The sequence below is a fragment of the Falco biarmicus genome, chromosome 1, assembly GCF_023638135.1.
Source record: "Falco biarmicus isolate bFalBia1 chromosome 1, bFalBia1.pri, whole genome shotgun sequence".
Classification (NCBI taxonomy): domain Eukaryota; kingdom Metazoa; phylum Chordata; class Aves; order Falconiformes; family Falconidae; genus Falco; species Falco biarmicus.
Window position 1 is genome coordinate 58,774,211 of NC_079288.1, and position 16,231 is coordinate 58,790,441.

The 16,231-nt window shown below is 37.0% G+C and overlaps 1 protein-coding gene across 3 annotated transcripts in view; it reads left to right on the forward strand.

The window, feature by feature from the left end:
* Window positions 1–437: 437 nt before the first annotated feature.
* SGMS2 (sphingomyelin synthase 2) overlaps window positions 438–16,231 on the forward strand; it is a 61,226-nt gene continuing 45,432 nt past the window's right edge. For 2 of the 3 annotated variants that reach the window (XM_056328157.1, XM_056328167.1), the window contains exon 1: window positions 10,887–11,719. The gene's annotated coding sequence lies outside the window, so the exon portion shown is untranslated. Of the gene's footprint in view, window positions 537–10,886; window positions 11,720–16,231 lie in introns of those variants that run through there. The other variant, XM_056328189.1, reaches the window with a different exon arrangement.

Here is a 16,231-nt window from a genome sequence, read left to right on the forward strand (position 1 = left end):
TGGAATCAGATCAGAATTACAGAGAAAAACACAAATTCCTTGGTGTTGGATGGATTGTGCTATCTCCACTACGAGGGCAAAAATACAAAGGTTCAACCTGTTGCATTGAAAGGGGAAGTGTATGTTTGGAGGAAAGTTACCAGCAGAATTCTCTAGGATTAGTTTGGACACTAAAAATAGTGGATAGTATCATAGCTAATTTTGGTACAGCGTTAAGTGTGTGCTTATGACATTTTCTGATGACAAAGTCTGGAGGCAGTGTCAAACTAGAAAAGGCCTGGGATATCATAAAGGTCATTGAACTTCAGTTACTGAAAGGGGATGAGGTTAAAATGTACAAAGTGCAAGGCTGCACCCTTTGGAATGAATAACAGGAATTTTCTATTACCAGCCAATAGTTCACAGTTTAGAAAAGACACTTAGGTAAAAAAACCTAGCATATTCATCTGCTGCAGCAGAATGTACTACCAGGGAGATGAAGCTATGAAACCCTCCCCACATTCTTCCTATGGACAGGCAAGTGTACCACCTATTATGTAAGAATTTCTTATAACCTTTTCTAAAACAGTGTAAAATGGGTGACAGTCTTGGTAGAAGAGATTGAAAGGATTTAGCTTATTACCTTATTTCCTTATTTAAAGAAAATCTGAGAAAAGGTTTATTATTGTTCCCCACATGTACTGGGATAAAGGAGGATACGAGAAACACTGGAAAGAAAGATCCCTACTGTAGAACTCAGTATCAGCATAAGATCAGCTGAGAAAATTGCCATGAAAATTTATCATGGAGATTATAAAAGTTCCAAACTGTCAGGAGCATAAAGTACTGCAACAGCTTCCCAATGGGAGCATGAAGGCAAAAACTCCAAACCTGTTTTGAGATGAAAGCTTGATAAATTTACAAATGGGATTATGTGACTTGTTTAGCTGCTGCAGGAAGGAACTAGACTCCATAGTTCATGAAATCTTTTCTGATCCTGTGTTCTATTTAGAAAAAAGCAGATGAGAAGTTTTAAGCAATGAAGGAAGCAAAAGGCAACAAGATTTCAGTCCAAAGATAAAGGAACAAAATGTAAATTAAATGCTGCTGTGATCTGATCACCTGGACCGAGGTTAGCTGGCAGTAAGGCAAACTCTTTTACCTGAAATTCTGGAAAACATTACTATTCTGTTTCTTTACAGCATACCCAGATGCTTTTACAACTACAGGTCTGGGTCATTTCCAAATGCTGCTGCAGGAAATAGATTTGTGTCCTCTCTGAGCAGTTCTCCTTCTGTTTCAGTGACAGCAAATGAGAGCCTATTTTCACTATACTGATAGTCCAGAGCCAGAACCTCTTTTGGTAAGGCTCCTGTATACCTCCCAAAAAACCACTTTGCTCCCCAGGGGTATTCCCTGTCTAGCAACAGCTTTCAAGTCTTAGCCGGAGTGTGTCTGGCAGAATAGAAAGGCGTTTCTGTAATTTATGTACCTGTGATACCTTTCTACAGCTGCACAAGCCTGAAGGTTTTGTTTGACCTAAAGCTTAGCTGGTTTTGCTTTTTATTGGACTAACTGCTCTTTTTGGCAATACTCTTCATAAACCTTGCCTTGAGCTTCTTGTAAACCACAGGGGAAAGTCAAAACCTAAAAGCAGTTCTTGGACCACCTTACTTACAACAGAAATGGTTTTCAGAAGTCTAAATAAACTCATAGCCAATTTTTCACCCTGGTCTTGGGTTCTGCATTTTGGTGTCCTTGTTTGGCTGGATGCTCGTCTCTGGTTACAACCCACCTGCCACCGTCACACTGCCTCCATCACTGCCACAAGTGGATCCATTCCCTGATGACAGCCATGCCCTCACTGGAGCAACCTCCCCTCGGACGGTCTTTTCTCCCCAGCCTGGGTGATCCCAGGGCCAGTCGGTACCTGCCTCAGGCTGGAGCCTCCTGCACTCCCACCCCAGGGGCTCCAGGGATTCCCCGCTTGCCTCTCCAGGCAGCTCTGGTGGGCCACGAGCTGGAGTGAACGGCAATCCCAGCGCCTCAGAATTAGCTCGTCACACCTGTGTTGTCCCCAGGCAAGAAAACCTCACCCTGCCCCTGCTAAGTCCAGTTGAAGCCTCCAATTCAAAAGAAAGTGGCCCCTGTCTCCCCACAAAAACCAGCTAGTGTGTCCATGACTCCCCTCTGGGTGTTCCTGCAATTTACACTTTTCCACAGTGGTATTTCACGGTAAGGTCACAGCTTGTAAACTCTTTGGGTGGTTTCCTCAGGCGGCCGAACACGCAGGCTGCACTTTTATTTTAAGGAGAAATGAGAGAAGCCTTTGATTACAAAGGATGCTCAAACGGGTCTCTATAATTTTGATTTCTTCCCTCTTTAAGCTATAAATATAGCTGAAGATTACAAAGGGTTGTAAAGTAAATACCAAAAGACAACATTTACAATTTTCCACACAGCTACGCCCTAAACCGATAATATAAGGAAATCTGTCCAAAACTTTGAAGTGCTATTACAGTTTGTTATATGACAAAACACCGGGGTTTCTGTGTATTTATTTAGCCACCTACCACTCCCTCACCCAGTTTTTAAATCCATTTGACTGCTATATAGAAAAACATAATATTAAGGGGAGTTGTATTTTCAAGTTACTTGTATTACAAAAACATTAACTGAAAGCAAATTCATGCTAACAATGCATCTTTGACTTGTACTTGCATGATAAAATCAAGATCTGCTTTTAATCTGGTGGGGGGTGTGGGGAGGAAGTTTTTGATCTGATACACCTATTTTCTCCAATTAAGGAGAAAATTTTCTTCCCACTGGATGTTCTTCCTATAATTCTAGCAAGAAACTTTTAAAAATAATTTTGACCTTGCGTTCCATTAAATAAACAAAACAAGCCACAAAAAGACAGATTAGTAGTATTATTTGTGCTCATTTGGGAGTGCATTGAAGGCAGCAGTTGTTACAGATTATCTAAATTATTCAAATGATGTAACAGAGCAATAGTCAGAATTAGGAAGACTTCCTTTCCCTATGTAAATTCTCTATCATCTGGACTATAGTTCTTCACGTCTTCCAAAACCAGATTCTATTATTGCAGCTGATGGAATTGTATCTGAATATAAGATATATGTATTTTTTTAGTATGTCAGGTTGCACTGCCTACTTTGTGTTTTAATCTGTTTTTTTGCAAAGTGTATTGCATCTGCAGTTCTCTGTGATGTTCCCAACCTAAGCAAAATTGCACTCTTGCTTTACATAGGCATCCTACATTGTGATTTCCTTTTAGAGCATTATCAGCAGATTTAGTATGAGTTAAATCTCTGATCTCTTTTCATAGTTTGGTCTACTGAAGTTTATGGCAATACCTTGATGGATCTGAATTCTCTCAACAAGGTGCTGGCTGAAGGTTCAGGATGCTTATTTCTCAGGAACAAATGGTAAACTTTTCCAGTAGGAGTGGACTTAATATTTACTGTGTAATGCAGCTTCTCTTCTTTGCTGCATTTATAAGAAAGCCTTTCAGTTTGTATGGGAAAGCTTGAGTAGAATCCACTGAAGTCATGTGTAATTTGGCTGCTAAAGATTTGAGAAAAGCTAAAATAAAACATTTGGCATAAACACGTGGTGTTTGGACTGCAGTGGTGTGTTCTTGGAACAAGAACAAAAATATTTTGCCTCTAAATGAAAATATTTTTAATTACAGGAGAAACCACACTGAGTCTGTGATGCCTGTTTGAACCCTTGTGTCTACAGAAATGCATTAACAGTAAATTTTAAGTGTTTCCATCAGATGGGTACTAGGCATTGGATGGGATTCTTAGTGCAAATAATTCTACAGTACTATATAACAAGTTCTTCCTAATATTAATAGAAGCTATGTTGCCTCATTTTAAACAGTTCTGACAATTACTCAATTGTCTGTGCATCTAAAATTTGTACTATGCATCTAAAAATATTAAATTGCTAGTGCTATGTGCATAGGTGTGTAGCAGCATTGATAGATATGTGCTCCAGGCATTCTGTATGCTGCAAGATAACTGAAGTTGTAAAGTGTAATTTTTGTGAACTTGCTACAGCCTTTTTTGAAAAGGAGGTATTTATAGGCAAGCTAACCTGAAATTTACTGTTTCTGCAATGGAAAGTTGTAACTAGCAAAGAGCACACAAGCTGTCTCTTCTGTAATTTTAGACAAGACAGGAGTAGTACTAAACCAGTTAAAACCGCTAAGCCAACTCCAATTACTGAAGTAATTTACTGAGATTACTCAAGAGCATAAGTGCGGGTACTTGTGAATATGCCTTAGGATTTATCATACCCATAAGGAGTTCTCACCTCAGCTCTGTTTCCAATGAACAGAGTAGAATTTTCCATTGCTTTCCCTATACCATGTATGTATCAGGCTTAACACTGGTTTAATGGAATTATGGCATACTACTAATACTGCATATCAGTTCACTGCCTAAAATTATTGAGGAATATTTGAACCTTTATGACTGTAGCCATGAGGATTAAATGAAGACAACCTTCCATGAAGCGGAAAGAAAGGCTTCAGGAATAATATTGTCCTTCTGTCTTTCAATGTTCTTTGTTAGATACTGAAGAAGGTAGGTTTTTGAGATGTAATACTCCCCCAAATACTGATCCTGCCTAAAAGCTTCTTGACTCCATCATCTGAGCAGCCAAACATTGTGGTGTGTGTGTGCAGGCTGTATGACTTCAAGAACAGTCAAGAAAAATGCTTTGTGTTGGTTCTTTGAAAAACCACTGACAGCAATCCAGATCATGAGTCTCCTCTCAATTCCAAAAACTGAGTGGGTGCTACAGACTGTGAGGAAAAAAATAAGACTATATTTGAAATGAGAGATTGTTTGTTACAGTTCACTAATTTCAGGGCAAGATTATTTTAATTTGAAGCTGTACCTCATTGCCTCTTTCAGGACACAAGAAAATAAACTGCCTTTAACATGTTCTTTGAAGAACCTAGAACTGTCTGATAGAGTAAGATTCATCTCATTTAACTTTAGCTGGGTATGTATCAGAACTAAGCTACTTGCTTGCTCTTCTTCTATAGTTATAAGAAAGAGAAAAGAAATTATTTATCCAAGCTGCTTTTGAATGGAGTGTGTTAATTCTTGTCTTTTTAGATTGGCTGAAGAAAGCATACATGACTTACCAAAATTTTAGAAAGCCAAACCACACAAGATGAATTTCACAGTCTGCAACTTGGCTGCATCTTTTTCATTTAAGTTAAACATTTTGGAGCACAGCTTTAATTTTTCAAGAGTTATCTGCATCAATGTGTGTGTCTATAGATAGGTATTTATTAATAAATAATAAGTATTTAATATGTAAATATTTAGGGGTTTATAGTGAAGAATATGTGGAATCAGACAATCCAAGGGAAGGTTACAATAGGACATTTAAGTCAAATGAGAAACCATAACTATTTGAATAAGGTTAATCTATTTTTATCTTTATAAATGTGATCTATCTAAAGGCAAGTTACATGAGCATTTTGAAAAACTTCTGAAACAGACAAATGAAAAACAGTGGGCTTTGTATTGTCATTATTAACATAAATTGTATTGGTCTCCTCCCACTTTACAGATCTTTCCAGACATGCTTCACTAAAATGGAGGGTGAACAAATACATCTGGATTTGGTAGAGTAATAAACTGAAATCAAACAGTCTAAGCTGAACTCCCATTTTCTAGCATCTAATCTGTTTACCAATTCAACAATACAGCTTTAATTATAGTAACATGATTTGTAATATGTTAAAGCAGGAGGAAACGCTATGCTAGATCTGGAGCAATACATAACAAGAAATTAAAAAAAAAAAAAAAAAAAAAGGAACAATGCAGGTTTTACTTGCAGACTCCAAACGACTCTCCATTGCACAAATTAAAATCCTGGAATGCCTTGAGTGTTTCTGAGAAGTCAATGGTGTTAAGGCATCTTGAGAAACACCTTTAAATTCAGCTGGTTTTAGCTGCTTTAGCACATAATCCCTTTAGAGTCATCATGGAGTAATTGTGCTTTATATGTAAGATTTTTTTCTCAGTAATATACTTAACCTATGCCTCCAATGTCTTATGTGCTATAGAAAATTAATAGAAAAATTTGAATATTGAAAACTGAAATAATATACATTGTAGAGCTGTACAGTTATGTCTGCAGAGTTTTGAAGAGACGCTCAAGCTAGATTCAAATGAGCTAGCTCAGGACTGGAAGCAGCGTAGCCATGGCAGTAAGCAGTTCAGTGTCAGCTGTAAAATCTGCCTGTAAAGGTAAGTAAATATTTGGAAAACTTGCTGGCACAGAGTTCTTGTGCTACAACAGTTGCACTGCTTAGCTACTTTATAGGCTGCTCAGGATGACCCCAGCTTAAGAAGACAGCGTAGCTGTACCTATTGGCTGCTGAATGCCTTGCACAACAGCCTTGGAAGTGCTCATGGCAAGGAAAATAAATTAACAACTATACTAGTTCTTTATGAGCATCTGTGTAGTAATCTCTTAGTTAAAAGTGTGAGACCATGACAGATGCTTATTCCTAGTCTTGAGCTGTCAGCACCTTTTCCCTCCCCGGTACTCAAGTATCCAACATGTTATAGGGGAAGTGATAATAATTATCAGTGTATTCAATGAATATTACCAGGTTTGGTACGTATATGTTTTCTATAAACAATGTGTTTACATATTCATCTAATTACTCAAATGATCACTTTACAAACTTGTTTTTGTTTCTGCACTCTCAAACTGAGGACTCCAGGACAACTAGTGACTTTGGCCAGTACTGTTTCAGGGTGCCCATGCAAGGCCTGAATTCCATTCCTCTTGAAAATTGCAACCCCAGATCATTATCACTGGGTTGCTTTATAGTGCAGCCGCCATTCTGGGGAATATACATGTGGTGAGACACTATTCAATGTGCTGGTGAGTGTTAGTCTCATGCCTCTAGGACCGATCATTTAATATCCACATGGTTTTGTTTCCTGCCCGGAAACAACACAAGCAGGCTAGCACTTCTGGGGCAAAGAGATAGCCCCTTTTTTTTGAGGCCTGTTATCTAAACGTACTTTGCACCACTGCTTCCATAGCCGGTGTCTGAGCGTGGTTTGTACATGGTGATTGAGGTATTATTAGCAACCAAATGATTGTTAGAAATCACTATAGCTAAGCCAGCTGACTTTACAACTCTGCTGCCCTTAAAATGGAGTTCAGTAAAGGTTTTTTTCTAGAATCTAATTTGGTTTAGACATTAATAATTTACAGGCTTCTTTTACAAGACACCACAAAGGATCAATACAGATATAAAACATACCCACTACTGTATATGCCAACTACTGCAAAATGCCACACTGTTCTTTCCAGAGGACAAACTGCAAACATATGCAGCATTCAATAGAGATTATTTTCTTTAAATCATACAAGCTATCCATTAATTCAATAGCTTATAGTGATTTTTATCTTTTATCTTTCTTCTAATTACAAAGTCAGATACCAACCAAAAAAAAAGTTGCTTTCCAGTGCTCAGCTCAGGGAAAAATAATGGCTATTCATTTCTCAGGATTTATTTCTATTTTAAATCTGTGTATGCGTGCTAATAGTTAGAACCTGTGTTTCCATTATGGGGTTAGCAAGGTGTTTGATACATATTTTGTCATTTATGCTTTTATGTACTTATGCACAAAAGGAAATTGGACATCAGAAAATGTGGTTATTTAGATGGGCTATACTTATTTGGCTTTACAGTTACAAATAGGCAAAAAACTGTATAGCAATGCCTTTGTCTAAGTTGTACAAAGTACATAGATCAGTCTTTATACTATTATAATTAGGCTTCAAAAATTAATATTGATGTGAGTTATGATAGCTGGCTTTGTCTAGAATTATTTGGATCTCATTTGAAAGTTCTACATTTGTGACATAAATTTTGTAACATAACCAATTCACATAAACAGAATCCAAGAGAATCTAGAATGTAGTGATGCCCTAGTATATAATCTGAAAATTTAATTGACATTAATATCTGACTGTAATCTAGTTGGTTGATCTCAAAAAGTGGACAAAAACCAGTGTAAGTGGTTAGCTGCCGTAAACAGCAACATCTTAAGATAGATTACATTACCACAGACCCAGCATTTATGGTTTCTAATGTGAAATCTCAGTATTTTTTCCTAGAATATGTATATGCAGAGTTTACCACCCAGCAATATGAGATAACATCATAGTCAAGATTTTCCTGGTTCCAAAACCAGCATAAAATATACATTTCTTTAAGTTTGAAGAAAATAAATATTTAGAAGTTACATTTAGTTTATAATCAAAAAATATGTTTTGCCAAACTCCCGTCTGACAGGTTTTACTAGTTCTTGTCTTCAAGTTTCAGTGATGAACCAACACAGGATTTACCCTTGGGGTAAGCAGTTTGTATAATGTCAAATATGTGACTATGTGGAGTGTAATACAAACTTACCCTTCCCCAGGTGTGGCCATTATTGTTAAAATTTAAATAACAAAGTAATACGTACCTACGCTTTCATTTGACCTTGGCTGCTGGCAGTGTTTTAAACCACATGCCTCTACTGCCTCTGCTCCTGAGAGATTCTCTAGTGCGTTTTATATTCTGGATTAAAACTAATGTTATCCAGATGCCCTTATGTGGGATATTTTTCTGTATAATATTGGAATGACTCAGCACTCCCAGTGCAGGGTCTTAAAACCTAGGCAGCTACCACTAGTATGTAGTCATGTGTCTAACTTGTGCTTTTTCCTTTAAAACTTAAAAATATCCTTCAGAACCATTTGCCAATTTTACTTGTCTCTATTCCCATTATCTACAGTGGAGGGAAAAATTTTAAGAGCCCAGCCTCACTTCTCTTCACTTGGAATACTTTAGTCTAATTAAAGTGTCTGTCTTTGGAAGGTATTACTTAACTTCTTTTTCAGTGTTAGGGGTTCAGAAACAGCAGCAGCTGTAGCAAAGGCTCAGTGACAGTAGGCCACCACCGGCAGTGGCAGCTCTTGTCCCTGTGTTAGATTCTGCATCATTCTGAAATCACTCACTGACCAAAAGCAGTGCACATACCACAGAAATTTCCATTGGAAACTCCCATTCTAAGGACAGAGCAAAAAGTATGCCTTTTGATGTGCCACACCAAAATAATACCTTTTTTTTTTTCCTATTAAAAGGACTATAAATATTTCTAAATACTAGGTATGATAAGACTGGAAGTCTTCAATTTACCCAGCTAGAGTCTTTCAAGAAGTTCCTTAAATCTCACTTCAGCTATGATAAAATGTATTAAATATCTCTACTGTTGCAGCGTGCTAAACCACCTTCTACTAGGATAGTTAAATACAATGCATATAAGTTTGTTGAGTACTGTTTCTTGATTATCAGGGATAAACAATTTCCTACATTTTCTAATTGCAGTGGTACATGAAAGAAATATAGGGAAATGTTTTAATCATTATTAGGCAAATGGACAATTCTTACACAGACTACTGATGTGTCTTTTCATTGTCTTGAAGTTGAATTCTGCTGTGTCTGTTCTGTTGTGATATCTTAATGTTTTCATAGTCGATTTCCTTTCCATGCTTGTGCTTATTTACAAATTATTGTCTCAATTTGTTCTAACATACCATACTTTCTGTTTCTATAGCAATTTATACAGATTTGCACCTCAGGAACTCCCCTTTTTAGGCACTGTGGAGCAGCATGTCTCTAATAGTTAGCCAATTTCCACAAACTTCAAAATGCAGTTCTAATGGTAGCTCACCTTCAGAAGTGAGCTATAGCATCCTAAACTGTAATGGACGTACGTTTCTGGCAGTGTTTCTGTGAGCACAAAAGCAGCTGATCATATTTGCGTGGGTCAGGTGGACAGAAGAGGTCGACATGTCATTTGTCATATACTAGCCAAAAGCAATGGGCACAAGGAGGGTTTCCACACCCTGGGACAAACTGGAGTTGATTCAGCCACTCATACTCTTGCATTAAAGACTGAAGAAGTTGATAATTTAGGAAAAAAATGCTGGAAATAAACATCAGCACTAGTAACGTTGCTTGTTCTCTGCAAATGTGAATCTTCTTTCCATGAACTTGACTTGGATAGCATAAAAAGTAGTCTCAATTTACTAAAGAAAGTTTCTTCCTTGCCTTATTTTTATCCATTTTCATCACTCTCACAGAGAGAACACGAGTACAACATCCTTCTTATACCCCACTCTTAGGGTTTTTTTTCTGACAGTTTAATGTAGTTTAAAAGGGTTTAATCCAGTTTGAAAGTTTGTTTTAACTTGGATCATTTCACTGAGCTGATTTAAGTACCGACACAAATAGTTTATTGTTTTGGAGTTTTTTCTCATAGCAAAGGAAGTATTACATTGTAGCATTTAAGTAGAAGTGAGTACCAGGGGAGGAGGGCTTTGGAGGCGCAGGGTAGCAAAAGCCTCTTTAATTGGCTTTGTCATTCAAGGAAACTGTAATGCCAAATTTAGTTGATGGTATAAAATGCTAGTTCTTCAGAATAAAAGCATTTTTACCCTTACCTTGCATCCAGATGAGAATGTCTCCAGCAACTGACAAACCCTGAGAAAACTTGACAAAACCCAGAAAACTTCCTTATTGGTCCCATGTATAAGGCAATAATTACTGTTAAAACTGAACAATTAAAAAAGTTAAATTGCCTTTTCCTACCTGTACTGTTATCTGCACTTGATGTGTTGTGCAAAGTATACACAAAGTGCACTCAGTTAGCTGTGCTTTCCATTTCTTTTTTCCCACACATTAACATTTTCTCCTGGTGTTTGGTATATGCCCACTTGAGGAAAACTTAGAATCCAAATATTTTTATTTTTAATAAGAAAGCTTATCGGTTATTAAAAGTCAAAATTGTCTATCAGAGCTCTTTTCTTGGCTTTAACTACCTGACAGTATTTTTATATTGTCTAACACAAATAAATTGATCATCAAAAGTGATTAACATTTTGATCAGACAGTTACTAGAGATTTGACATTGGTTAATGTGGTCTGAGGGGTTACTGCTTACGCAGGAAACATGCATTCCTGGCTTGCTGCAATGTTTAGTAAAATGTGTTTGCATAAAATACTATGGAAGATGTTGCAATATCATTTTTTCCTTCATACTGTAATTTATGGTGACGATTACAAATGGGATTAGAAGTAGAAGAGGGAAATGCCAAATATATAGAAGGAGAAAAATGTCCTGGTGAAGAGATTCAGCACTGAAATTTCTTGACAAAAACCCTACGGAATCTACATTCTTGCAGATACTCAAAACTGGACTGGACAGTCCCAAGCAGCTTGCTAGAGCTTTACATTTAGCCCTGCTTTGATAAAGGGTTAGACTGCATGACCTCCAGAGATGCCTTCCAACCTAACCTCTGCTATAATTTACAGTCAACTGCCTGTGCCCTGAATTAATTACATTTCAGGCAGAGGGAAAGATGGAAATACTCTAGGCCAGACAATTTATAATAGAAAATGAATACCCAGTAAAAATTTATGGGTTTGTTTCCACTTGTACTATTTTAAAACTTACTTTCCAGACTGACTTGTTTGAAATATTTTTAATGTGTTTCTAGGCTGAGCTGCTCCGTATTAACTCTAAAAAAAGGCATTTATCACGGAAAGCTTGACCCAGAATTAATTTTAGAGGTGCTAGCAACTGCTGTTATAAAGCCTCTTTTCCTGTTTACGGTAAGAACAGATCTTCTCTTTTTTCTCTTTTTCTTGTACTTATTATTTTGCCAAAGCCAGAGGTCATTAGCAAGGTGAATTTCTGTTCTTTCAATGCTGCTGTCAATATAATGTTAGGAAATACACACAACTGCTGTACAATACAAGTTTTCAGATTTAAACCTATGAAATTTTCAAATAGTTAAAGAAACAGTATTTTAGTTCACGTTTTCTCCATTACTCTTATTGATGTTATTTGAATTTGGTACGAGGGATGTCAAGTCGTTGGGGTTTTTTTAAGAAACTTTATGGGATGTATTGTTGAAACATCAAGAGGTGCCTGCAGTTTCTCTCACACAGTTAATTTCTGTAGACTAAGAAGGGGCTTTCTAAAAGCTAAAATGGTTGCAACTAATATGAGTACATCCATTAGGGCTTTGGATGCTATGTCCCATATCTTAGCTGGGCTAATAATAGCAGTACTTAAGCAACACAAGCAATGTACCTGTATTTTAAAAAACCCAACCTATTTAGTATATAATCATGCAAAACCTTGAGAATTCAATAAATACATAATACTGACAAATTTAACTTTTCACCCATACTCTGTAATATAAGTGCAGACATACAGTCAGTTTTCCAGGTTTTCACTTTTAGGTAAGGATCTCAAAAGTATTTAAAAAAATGGACAGATAAATGGGGAGAAAAACTAGGGGTTTTTCCCCCCAAATGTATGTATAAACTTATTTCAGGGTTTCAAAATACAGTTCCAACCCATCAAAATCTTTGATAGAAGGGGCTGGTCACAGGTCCCTTGTAACTGGGCTGTCAAAGCCCAGTGAAAATATACACAAAATATAATTAGAAGGAACTTGCCCAACATCATAACACAGAGCTGGAAATAGAATTCCAGTCTCCTATTTAAAAATCGTAATATAAACACTAGATTTGTAGTGTTCCCTATCTTCTATACAGCTTGGGATTTATTTTTTTTTTGGCAGGCTAACAAAGTTTAGCATAACACTGTGGGTTTATGTAGCCTTTTTTCCTTCTGTAGCATTCTTGGAACAATGATTATAATATGGTCATGTTAAAAGGATTTTTCCAGCATTTTCTGACTCTGAAATTCCTTCTCATACTTTATATACCAGAAGCCTGATCTATCTTACGTCTGTGCAAGCACACACACAGCCACTCCCCCTATTACTAATACTGTTGCATTCTGGGCTTATTTCAAATGTCTGAGATTTGTTTATTCTAGACACACTAGATTTCCCACTAATAAAAAACAGCGTGACATTGGCTCACAGTATATAGATCAGTTAGCTGAAGTCAGGAATCCTCATCCTGTTTCTAATGTGCAGCTGAACCTTGCAGAAGCCACCACTGTACAATCTTATTTTTATCTGATAAGTGGGAAAATCATACATACCTTCATTTCTAAAAAAGCCTGGAGGCATATGGATTAAAAATACTGTACATTATATTACTAATAATAAATGCTTAGAAAAATCAAGTGAATATTCATTATATATTAATCTTTCAAGGAGGACTGAAAACATTAAAATCATGTAAAATTTATATTGACACTTAAAGGAAACACCCTTATGGTATGTAAAAAGTAACCATGTCTTTATTTTCTTACTGACTTAAGTGTTTAAGTTATTATTCTTCAACACAGTCTTAACTTTTTGTCACCTTGAGAATTATATAAAGAAAAGAATGCAGGTCATACAAACCTTGAATGAAAGCGAAAATATACAGAAAGCACTGCAGCCATTAAATTGCAAAGCACAGGGAAGGAGTAACAGAGGAGGAGGATGAAAATAATAATGAACAGGGAAAGTTACAGTAAATTTAGGCAGAAGAGAAGCAGTCATAGTGTATATGCCTCAAGACTTTGAGTTTGGTATTCATAACTGGTTCAGATTGTACCATCAGTAAGAATTCAGTTTTTTAGAACAGAAGAGTCAATGTGAAAATGAAATATTTGTAACTATACCTAATCTTGACAACTATATTGTTTTCATACTACAGCTTCTATTCTATGTTAAAGACAATGTAAGTAGTTATTTTAAATTTTGCAGAACAGACATTGTTGTTCTCAACCTTTTTCACATTATGCCGAATTACAGAAAAAGGGATATAGGGCTTTCTTCCATTTCCTTTTGGAACCCCCCTCCTAGATCAATATAAAGAAAGAGCTGACAATTATGACCCATCACCTACTTGGCTGCTAAGGACTGAAGTAAAATATGATTCTGAATTTCTCTTAAAAACGTTAAGCCCACAAAAATATTTCTGAATATTTTATCATACAGAAATTTAGTACAATTTCTAGAATTTTATTAGTGACATGCAGAACATGAATTTATGTTAATATCAAAACTTTTAATCCAGTACCTCCCCTAAACACTTTACAGATTCAGTAGATGGTCAGTTAGAGCAGAGAAACAATTTGTCAGAAGCAAAGCCTTAGTGAGGACCTAGCAGCAGCCTTCCAGCGCTTAAGAGAACGTTACCAACCAAGAGTCTGAAGCCAGGCTCTCTGCAGAGCAGCAGGAAATGAGAATGAGAAACAGCAATCAGAAATTGAGAAAGAGAGTTCCAGCTAGTTGTAAAGAAAACATATGTCACTATTATCATATTTAAGCATTGGAACAGTTTCCCAGAGAGAAAGGTTTTCAAGACCCAGCTGGACGAATCTCTGGACAGCCTGGCCTCAATTCAGTGTTAACCTGGCTTCAAGGAAGGGGTTGCACGAAGTGACCCTCAGATGTCCATTCCTGCCAGATTGAGCCTGATTCAATTTGTAGCTAACCCTGGCACTGAATGTGACAACTTTTTAATAGGCAGCATGCAGCACTGCTTAAGAGTTTAGGACAGAAAGCAAGATGTAACTCTGATGCTCACAAGGAAAAATTAGCTAAGTAAAACAAATGTAAGCAAATTGCAGTCCACTTTGGTCCCAGTAACTGAAGTGAAAACCAATGACCATGCTACAGTTTTCCTTTAAGCCTCTTTGGGCAGTCACATGCAGCAGTCTTTGCAATGCGTCTCATTCGTGCCCTAGTCTGCCTGGTATTTTTGAAAGGATGGTGGCATAAAAAATTCACCATGTGAGAAATCCATTAAAAGGACTAAAATGTAATTCTACAAGTAGCCTTTAAGTATTGTGACTGTTTAAGAGAACTATACAGGAAGCAAAAATTATCCCAGGAGTTGATGTCTGCATGATCATAAAGCTGTTAGCATCAACATGTGGACTGTAGTGATGTATAGAAAAAGTCTGGAATGCAAGTGATTAACACTGGCCGCTGGTGGGTTCCAGTTCTGTTCTTGGACTCCTCAGTGTAAGCTAGATCATATCGGTTAGGCAAGAGCTCTCTGGTTCAAAGGCAGTTAATCCCCAAATGATACCAGAGACGTAAGGAGTATAAAACACTTGTATTCTATGCTGCTTCCCAGATTTTATAATCTGGATATTTTTTGCTGTAGGAGCTATCCCATGCCTACTCTCAAAATCTGGTTTTCCCCTCTCTCTGTAACAGGAGCCAGACACACAAACAAGAACATGTGTACTAGGGACTGTCTCTAGTCTGTCCTTCTTCTTGTCTCCATATGGCAGCAAAATAACATTTCCTCATGATGTAAAGAAAGGCATTTTGAATTAAGTAACAGCAGGTTTTAAAAAGAGATTTTTTAAAGTCTAAATACCTCTAAATACAATGTTTAACTAGCTTACAGAATCACTGGAGCGTGAAATCTTCAGGAATCATTACGTAGACTCCACTTACTGCTCTTAGGTGACTGGAAAATACTTCTCCACTATGCTGTGGATTGTGCCATCCCCAGCCTGCATCCGTTCCAGGCCACAGCAGAAAGGCATAGAAAAAGGAGGTCCCAATTAACTAACTCCCAGTTGCCACAATATCCAGTTTAGCCATGACTGCCTACTATGGCACGGTTCTCTGTTGCAATGTATTTCTGTTATTGTCATTAGCCTTTTTCTCAATATTTTTGTGAAAAAATTAACAAAGTTATAAAATAATGTTTAGAATATACAAATATCAAGCAGAGTAGGAATAAGAGATTGGAGTGAGAGCACATACTAGATATTTACAGTGGGTTGGGGGGTTTTCTGCCTTAGAAAAGACCACAGGTACTGCAGGTTTTCCAGACAGACTAGAAAAATGCTTGCCTGGAGTTATTTCTATGAGGTGATGGACAAAGGCTGCTTTTGGTTCAATGAAACATGTTAAAAAGCTGCTTCTTTTCATTAATTACATTTGACCAGTAATTCACAAGGGATATTATTGTAGGGTTGTGGGTGCCAACAGTTTCTCATAGCAGTTATATGATCAGCGGTGTTTCTACAAGTCACTCAGTTATTCCTGAGTCAGATAGGAGCACCACTTTCCAGTCAGAGCATAATATGCTTTTGCTTTCTTCATACTCTGAAAGGAAGCTAAGGATCCAGTCATACGATATTTCTGGTTCTAGTGTAGTTCCTTCTTCACAGCCTATCACCCT